This window comes from Montipora capricornis, chromosome 9, assembly GCF_036669925.1.
Source record: "Montipora capricornis isolate CH-2021 chromosome 9, ASM3666992v2, whole genome shotgun sequence".
Taxonomy (NCBI): domain Eukaryota; kingdom Metazoa; phylum Cnidaria; class Anthozoa; order Scleractinia; family Acroporidae; genus Montipora; species Montipora capricornis.
This window is the reverse complement of record NC_090891.1, coordinates 6,410,026-6,420,019: the sequence shown is the minus strand read 5'-3', so window position 1 is coordinate 6,420,019 and position 9,994 is coordinate 6,410,026. Positions and strand designations below refer to the sequence as shown.

The window sequence follows — 9,994 nt, the reverse complement described above, 5'->3', positions numbered from 1 at the left end:
CCTTCTTCCGCTGAGGATTGTGCAACCACACCATTGCGCCCCTACTTAATTAAGATAGAGGGCACACTGAGCGTGTCGTAAGGCCTTTTCATCCTCTGGCTGCTGATCTGTTGGTGATAACTGGCAAAGTCGTGGGCAATATCAACGGAAGAACTTAAGCTGTGAGTGTCCTCGGCGTAGTTTTGATTTTCCAAGTCGTCGCGCGGTAAATGCAGGTCACCCTGGTGAACGTTTACGAAGGCAGCCAGATGACTCTTTAGGGTGCGGTTATAGCGTTCCACCATGCCGTCAGACTCGGGATGCAAGGCGGCTGTCCTAGCCTTATGGATTCCAAGTAAGAAACAAGCCTCCTGAAACACGCGAGACTCAAAGTTTCAACCTTGGTCGGAGTGGAGCTTAGCGGGTACGCCAAATCTGCTAAAGAACTGCGACACTAAAACATCAGCCACCGTAGTTGCTTCCGGGTTCGGGAGGGGGTAAGCCTCTGGCCATTTACGTAAGTAATCCGTAGCAATCAAACGAATTTGTTGCGACGCTTGTTTTCGGAAGTGGGCCGAGGACGTCAGTGGGCACTCGTTCTATGGGTTCTACAATGTCATAGAGCCGCTGTGCAGTGGTGATCTTTGGCTCACATTTGATCGCTTTTTGGAAGCCCAAGGATCAAACTTGTGGCACACTTCTTCATACTCACGACGATAGCGGATCCAATAAATTCTTTCACAGACTTTGCCTAAGCTGTTAGAGACCCCCAGGTGGCCACTCACTAGAGTGTCATGCAGGCGTTTTAGCACAGTAGCGCAAAGTTCGGTAGGAAGTACCAGCTGCCACGTCACCCAACCATGTTCGGGAGATTCCCATCGATGGCAGAGCACACCGCCATTTCCAAGAGCCAGGGAGTCCCATTGGGCCCAGTATGCTTTGGTAACGGAGTCAAGGTGTGCAACAGCTGGCCCATCTGGACGTTCTCCAGCCTTCCTTTAGGATGATCCTCGAGATTCTGTTGACACGCAGTATGTCGTTGTGACGTGGGCCAGGATGGCCCGGGGAAAGAAGCAAAACACTAAAGAAAAAAAAGAAAGAAACTACACCTAAACCCCTTCCCTTAATCGTACAACAAACCACCATAAATTTTAAGAAAACGCTTATGACTTTTAATTCAAGATATAATTTAACAAAAAGTAAAACATTTACTAAAGTTACTAACTCTAAATTAACTTATCTTACTTAAATTTACTTAATGCTATATATATTAAATGGCAACACTAAATTAATAAACAAATTACTTTACTCTGTATATTTACAATATTAAGCAGTTCATTTCTTTGCTTTCACTCCAATAAAGCAACTAACCAACTAACCAACAAACCGATTAATCCACAAAAAACCTCAGCGAAGATTGCAACTCCAAACCAACTGCTTCTCGGTCGACTTCTGCTTCTGCTCTCCGGCGCCTTCTATCTTTGTCGGACTTTACTTTTCTTGTTTCTATTTTGTCAACTCCGGCGATCAGCTTTTCCGTTTTCCTTTTCAGTAAAGGGCCGTTCAATAATATTCTCCTCGCTCGTTCCTCCACCGTAGACAAAGGGGTTTCGTCTTGGGGTCTGCTTAAGACTCTCAGCATTGACTGTTCGAGCGTTTCTGCCCTCCACTTTCTTCTAAAATTTGCCTTCCCTCTTTTCAACTTTTTCCCTCAACTGCATGTTTACCACTACACCCTTACAACACGTTACTTACATTTATATCTTTACATAATAATTTATTCTACAATTAACACTTACTGACAGACTTATTCTTTAAACAAGACAATTACAATCCTTCAGTTAAAATAGTTTTTTTTCACAATGGAGACTTTTAGGAACAAATAAACTAACAAACTATTTTTTTAAAGTACTAATTACGGTTGATTACGACAATACTTTAACACTAAATAATTAACGCTAACGAGATAAACTATACAGCTAAGGAAACAAAGAACAAAAACGAAGCCAAATGGAAATTTGTGAAAGTCGTGCTCTCTGAACGGGTTTACGGAGGGCATGGCTGTTGGTAGGCAATGACACGTTCTTCACGGTCGCACACTTGAGAAAGAGTACCGCTTCGATACCAACATTGCTGGCATCAGTATCTAGCAGGAAGGGTTCCGCACTGCGAGGAAAGGCAAGCACTAGGGCAGATATGAGAGCAGCCTTTAATTCCTGAAGATAATAATTGTTTCGGTCCATAACGAGCATGGACTGGCTGTTATCACTTGTTTTATGCAATAGATGGGCCACATCAGAAAATTAACGGACAAATCGTCGGTAGTAGGTGCATAGACTGAGGAACTGCTAACTTCCCTTGTGTTGTGAGGTACAAGTCATCTTTGGACTGCCTCGTCTTTGTCAGGGTCCGTGGTAAAAATGAAATCATGGATATTGGACGAGAAACATAGTTCGTCATCACGCTTTCTCACCACAGATATGGTAAGAGAGTAATTTACACTGTCGCTTTGAATGTCAGGTTGATGAAGAGAAAAATAAAGGGCAATTTCACTTTTTTCCACAGCACATTGAGATCAGCTAAAATATTCCATGAACGTTCTATAGAAGTGCTTTCTTTGACTCCGACGTGACTTGAACACGCAACCATCTGATCTGGAGTCAGACGCGCTACCATTGCGCCACGGAGCCATCGAATGCTTCCGTCCAAAGACCAAACTATAAATAAATTATCTAATAATGCAGATAGGAATTACGGAATTTGATGTCGAACTGCTGTTTGTTGAGTTTTGGAGGGGAGTCGTGACCATTGCAGTTACTTCTTCATTGCAAGCATTATCATGACATACATATTATTAAGGTTACAAACGCGATCCAACGGTAACAGCCAAAAAGGGAACAATTGTTCCTTAAGAACAGCTGAGAAAAGGACAGAAAATGAGCAATAAAAGCAAAGCTCTGCAAAAACACGCAATGTGGAACAAACGTTGCTCTTGTCGCAAAAAGAAAAGATAAAGCCTTTTGGCAAATCACGAGTAGGAACAAATGCTCTTCAAATAATGACAAAAGATTAACGCGTTATTGGTACAATTTGATTTCAAATCACAGATAAAGGAGCAATTTGTTCCGCTCGTGTATCGGAACTCGGAACAATTGGTTCCACTTTAGCACTAAAGGACCATTTTGTTCCGTATTTTTATAAAAAAAAAACAAGTCCCCATGTTATCAAAAGGAACACATTTTTAGGAACAATAGTTCTCATATCATCCATTAAAGGTCCAATCTGTTCCACTCGGGATTCGGAACTCGGAACAATAGGTTCCCATGTAATAGGAAGGAACCCCTTTTTAGGAACAATAGTTCTCGCACATCCATTAAGGTCCAATCTGTTCGCTCGGAATTCGGAATTCGGAACAAATGGTTCCCATTTGATAGAAAGGAACACATTTTTAGGAACAATAGTTCTCGAATCATACATTATAGTCCAATCTGTTCCGCTCGGGATTCGGAAGTCGGAACAATTGGTTCCAATTTAACACTAAAGGACCATTTTGTTCCGTATTTTTATAAAAAAAGACGTTCCCATGTTATCAAAAGGAACGCATTTTAGGAACAATAGTTACAAAACCGCGCCTAAAGAACTAAATTGTTCGCTCGGAATTCGGAACAATTGGTTCCCATGTGATAGAAAGGAACACATTTTTAGGAACAATAGTTCTCAAATCATCCATTAAGGTCCAATTTGTTCTGCTCGGGATTTATTTAAAGCTACTTAGCTACAGGGAAAGGAAAGAAATCGAAACAAGGATGCGAGATCCGGGAATCGAACTCAGGACCTCCTGCACCAAGGCCGCGTACTAAACGACTTGCCATCCTTGCTCCTGTTAAAAAGGAACTCATTTTTAAGAACAATATTTCTCGAATCACCCATTAATGTCCAATCTGTTCCGCTCGGAATTCGGAATTCGGAACTCGGAACGATTGCTTCCCATGTTGTAGATAGGAACACATTTTTTTGGAACTATACACCTTTTACTGTTCATTTACGCATTTCGAATAAACGATTGTATGGAGATGCAATTGATTGTGCGTCTCTATGCAAATTGATTATTTTATGTCTCTAATACGCCATTGATTGTCATATTATGCAATTGATTTTCTATTAGTGCTAATGATTAACCATTGCGCGAGATTGAAAGTATATTTGTTATCTTTGATTGTCCAAAGGTGCAATTGTTCATCCGTTGATGCTATTGAATGTTAATTCATATGCAAGTAGCGTTATTGAAAGTTTGTTCGCGTTATTGAAGTTCATGGAAGTGCTAATGAACGTAGTTTCGACTGTTGACGTAAATGAATGTATCTTTTGCGTAAATGAACAGCAAAAGTTGTAGTTCCCAGATTACCCATTAAGGTCCAATTTGTTCCGCTTGGGATTAGGAATTCGGAACAATTTATTCCCTTTTTAACAATAAAGGACCATTTTGTTCCGTATCTTTATAAAAGCACGTTCCCATGTTATCAAAAGGAACATATTTTTAGGAACAATAGTTCCCAAATCATCCATTAAGGACCAATTTGTTCCGCTCGGGATTCGGAACTCGGAACAATTATATTGGTTACCCTTTTAGCAATGAAGGACCATATTGTTCCCAAGTAGTATGAAAGCACGTTCCGATTTCATCAAAAGAAACACAAAAAAGAGGAACAATCTGTTCTCGCTTTTAAAGAGAGGACCGTTCCAGAACAAAGAAAAGGAACGCCTTTGAAAAACAAAATGCGCTCAAAAACATCGTTAGTTAAAAAGAAAGAAGCCAAAAAGCGAATAAAAGATCACTTTGTGAAACACAATCGAATGCCGAAATTTTGCTGACGAAATACAACACTCAACGCAAAAAAGAAAACAAAACTGAAATTTGGGAAATGTTATGGATAGATAGATAGACTGTGTTTATTAAAAAAACATTGCAGTTGAAAAAACTGAATTGCGCCTCTTTACAAGTAAGAAATATAAGAAATGATTTATAAATACTACTATTATAAAATTACAAGGCGACTACTCTTAGAAATTACTTAAATGCTTCCCTCGCACTCTTAACGATGAATGAATTTCCAAATCTATTTGTCTTTACAAGAGGCGTGGCAAACCTCCTCTGCCTTCTCAGCTCATATGAGATAGAAACTGAGGGAGCCAGGAGGCTTGTAATCTTACTACGTGGATCATTAACAATAGACTTAAACAGGTGTTCTGTTAAATTTTCCTGGTGGGCCCTAATGGACTCAAGCCCTGCTAACTGAAGGGCGTCCGAGTAGTGCACCCTGGGAAAAATGCATGATAGGGCCCTCCTTTGCACTCTTTCGAGCTCGGCTTGTAGATACTTTGGTAGACTGTAATGGAAAACAGGACAAGCGTAATCTAGTGAAGACCTGATACATGCGCAAAAATATGTTACAAGATCTGAAGTAGGAACATGCGCACGCTTAAGTTGAATAAGAAGGTACAGTTTCTTAGACGCTTTTTTAACAAGGTCTTCTATATGGTCGTTCCACGTTAGCGTACCATTGATTGTCAAGTCGAGTAGCTCAGTACTCTGTATGGATTTGATAGGAGTTCCGCTTATGCAAACCTTAAGGAGTAACGGGGAATCACGACTGAAGGATATAACTAACTCTTTAGTCTTCTCGCCATTAAGCTGGAACAAATTTTCCTTGGACCAATCGTAGATTGCATCTACTGCTTCTTGTGACCTGCTCTGTTGTCCTTTAGGTAAGCTCTCTGATACCGTAGTATCATCAACATATTTCCACATGTTGAAGATACTTGGGACAGTCAAGTCGTTAATCATCAAAAGAAAAAGCCAGGGACCCAACTTTGTCCCCTGTGGTACTCCAGACGGCACTGTGCCCCACTCTGAAAGGCAGTCCTTTCCAAGTTTAGGTTACGTTTATACAAACGTTGGCCGTGTAGCACATATTTTAAACAGAGTTAACTGAATAGAGTGTAATCTAGCACTTCACATTACACTCTATTCAGTTAACTCCTTTCCAAGTTTGACTCTTTGAGATCTGCCTGAAAGGAAATCAATAAGCCAGTTGACTACGCTATTAGGAATATTGACCTGCTTCAATTTCTTGTGGTCTATGAGGTCAAAGGCCTTTCGATAATCAAAGAGGAGGACACGCACAGAAGCACCGTTTCCATCCGTTGCTTCGAGCCACTTATGAATCATACTAATGAGTGCCAACACGGTTGAAGAACCAGATATGGTACCAAACTGGTTGGAGTCAACTAGGCTCTCTAGGGCAGGTTTTATCTAATCAGTAACAATAAAAGCCTCAAATATTTTCGAGAGGGTAGACGTGAGAGAGATTAGACGCAGTTCCTTTTTTGGGTCGGTGACTTGCTTCACCTTTGGCAGGGGAGTGACATCTGCAATTTTCCACATAGAGAGTAGTTTTTGCTCACTGGATGAGGCGTTCAGGATATTTTGAACGGGAGTAACTAGGATTTCGGCGTACTCCTTTAACACCCAGTTGGAAAGGCCATCCGGGCCAGGAGCTTTATGCTTATTCAAGTGAAGCAGGTTGTTGTACACTCTTTGCATGGACACCTCTAGGAACTCCGGATTCTCTTCTAGGGGCAATTGTAGGGCCACACGCTCGCTCTCGATGGGCATGTAAGGTTGAAGTGGCTCCAGTACTGCATGGTTGATGGAATTAGCGACTTCTATTGGAGACAAGTTCTGGTACTCAGGAACATTGAGGAAAGAAAATAGTGACGAATTTTGCCTTTTTGATCCACTGAGCTTATTCACTTCGCTCCACCACCGGCGCGGATTGACACCTTTAAGATCTTTCACCTTAGAAGTGTAATACTTTGCTTTACACCGTTTCCTTTCTTTATTTACTGTATTACAGTAGTACTTGTACATCAGGCCTGACTTATTGGCGTGAAAAGCTTGCTGGCGCAGGTGTATTTGCTCCTTCAGCTTGACCGACATCCAAGAGGCGTCCTTTGGGTAGACTTGGATCGTTCTTTCTGGCATGATATTACTCATACCGATTTCAATCACTTCGTTAAAGACCTGGAGTTTTTCCTCACAGATAGGCTGACTGGTGACAACAGACCAATTAATTGATGCTACTGAAGTACCGACCAAAGCACATCTTATTGCTGTCTCTAATGTCCCTGATGGTAATGGACTTCCTAGTGTGTTGGTTGGGTACTCTCTTCCTTGGCTGGACAATAACTGTACAATGGTCTAAAAGGCCAAAGGGTGGAAAACATTCGGGAGTCAAGAAGTGGTCGCACAAGTTGGTTAAAACCAGGTCAAGCGTTGCATCGCCTCTTGTTGGGATCTGAGATAGATAGATAGATAGTTTATTCACCTTAAAAACTTGCAGCCAAAAGCTGAATTGCGGTAAGGCTTACAAATACAAAATTTACAACTGCGCTTAACAACAAACTAATTATAGGACTTATACTACATAAAAATTGTTAAAGAATCACACATTAAAAGCATGCGTCAAATTCCTATATACAATAAGAAACAAATTTATATCTAGTTCTCAGCTACTATAAACAAAACTTAAAAGAAAACTATTCTTGCATCTTTCAGTTTTACATTTCGGACGAATAAATGTTCTTTTTTCTCTCAGATGGTAGCTTGGTTGGTATCTACTTGGAAGTAGTTTGTGAAGACTGTGAGATTGATTTGCACATATTTCATCGAACAACTTTGCTGCAATTGACTCTCTTCTATCATACAGTGTTGGAAGTCCAGACAGCTCTAGAGCCTTAGCATACGATAGTTCGGGGTAAATAATCTTCATAGCGCGTTTTTGAAGTCTTTCTAGGTCTTCGCTTAGATAACTTGGTAGAGCGCGATGAAAAACTGGGCTGCCGTACTCCAGAATAGAGCGAATGCATGTAAAGTAAAATAGAAGAAGCTCTCTTGTGGCTACATGCGATAACTTAAGCTGTCTAAGAAAATATAATCTTGTTGAAACTTTCCTAACTAGTTCTGACACATGGACATTCCATTTTAAATCACTGCTTATATTGAGTCTTAATAATTTCACACTGTTCACAGTCTCTAGGGTCTGACGGTTCACCCAAATAGGGTCAAACTCTGGTTCGTTTTTTGCAAAGGTAATCCTAAGCTTATTGCATTTTCTTTCGTTTAACTGAAAACCGTCATTCCTTGCTTGAATAGCAAGATCGTCTACCATTTGCTGAATACAGCTCTTTTTCCCTTTAGTTATTACCTCAGAGATTGTGGTATCATCCACATATTTCCACATCTCTGCCTCTCCTGCTTTCAAATCATTAATCATTATTAAGAATAACCACGGCCCAAGCTTTGTCCCCTGTGGAACACCGGCTGGAATGTAACGCCATTCGGAGAAGCAGTCTTGGGCGAGTTTAACTCTCTGTCTCCTATCCGATAGAAAGTCAACAATCCAGCATAATATGGGGTTCGGAATATCGTAATCTGAAAGTTTACGCACTAAGATATTATGGTCAATAAGATCGAACGCCTTACGGAAATCAAATAAAACCGCTCTAATCGCGGCCGAGTTCCCATCAGAGCTGACGTGCCAGTTATGGATCATGCTGACAAGGGCGTGCGTAGTGCATGATTTAGGTATTGTCCCATATTGCCTTTTGTCGATTTTTTTAAGCACGGCGGGCATCACAAAGTCATGAACAACATAATCTTCTGCAAACTTTGAAAGAATAGGCGTGAGGGAGATAGGGCGAAGGTGCTTGTTGACGTCTTGGATAGGTCTTTGTTTGGGGACACGGACAATATCTGCCTCTTTCCAAGATAAAGGCAACCGGCCTTCGCGAAAGGAAGAATTCATGATATCCATGATGGGTGGCGCCAAAAGATCTGCATTCTCCTTTAGAAGCCATCCGGGAATACCTTCCGGTCCTTGTGCCTTGGCTGGATTAATAGAGCATAACTTTCTAAAGATAGAAAACTCTGATAGCGGTGGAAAATCATCATTCATAGTTCTGCTCGAAGACACAAAGGCGTCCCCTCTAAATGGATTGTGGGTAAGCGGTACAAAGACCTCCATTGGGGCTAGCAAAGTTGTGTTAATGTGGTTTGCAAGATCATCTGCTGATAGACCACGAGCACCTTCTAAGTGATGAACGGACTTTAAAATATTATCACGTGACCCAGAGGGCCCTTCCATTCCACTGAGTCTCTTGATTTCGCCCCACCACTTAGCTGGGGAACACCCCTTTAGGTGTTGCACTTTACATTCGTAGTACTTCGCGCTGCATCTTTTGCGTTCTCGGTTAGCAAGGTTTCTCAGGTGGTTAAACTCCGCTCGGTCTCCTCGGCCTAGGGCCTTTTGTCGCTTTCGAATCAAGTTCTTAAGAGTGGAATTTATCCAAGGTGGTTCCGTTCGATGAACAATTTTAGGCTTCATCGGCAAAACGAAATCAAGGCCAGTTTTGATGATCTTTTGTAACATCGACACCTTTTCTTCGCAAGTTGTCATAGCTCTGATCACCGCAGTAACATCGACTTCATTGAGATACGTTCGCATTGCAAGACGGTTACTAGGTCGTAGGTCCCTTGAAATAACAGTATGCATTGATTGCGATGTCTTAGCCCTTTGCTTTGGCTGTACTTCAACTGAGCTATGATCTGAAAGACCAAAAGCGGGACGTTCAACCGGAGTGTCGTAGTAATCCTGAAGGTTGGTGAGAATTTTATCGAGAGTGTTTTGCCCACGAGTAGGGAAATGTACAATCTGCTTCAGGTTGAAGTTTGATTTGAGCCTTGCGTCGTTCAGATGGTTGAAGTCGCCGAGTACCAAAAGACCGCAATTTGGGTATTTAGACTCCAAGTCCATTAAACATTTAGTCAAATAGTCCAACATCATAGAATTTATTGCTTGTGGTGGATGGTAAACAACTCCAGCAATAATGCTTGAGATGCCCCTTGGGAGACGAGTCGGGCGCAATTTAATCCACAAAACCTCAAAAGAACCAT

The 9,994-nt window shown here is 41.4% G+C and overlaps 1 non-coding gene across 1 annotated transcript; it reads right to left on the bottom strand.

Annotated features, from left to right (window-relative positions):
* Positions 1–2,597: 2,597 nt before the first annotated feature.
* Positions 2,598–2,669, bottom strand: Trnaw-cca (transfer RNA tryptophan (anticodon CCA)). The gene has a single exon. It is a non-coding gene; the product is annotated as a tRNA-Trp (tRNA).
* Positions 2,670–9,994: the final 7,325 nt, after the last annotated feature.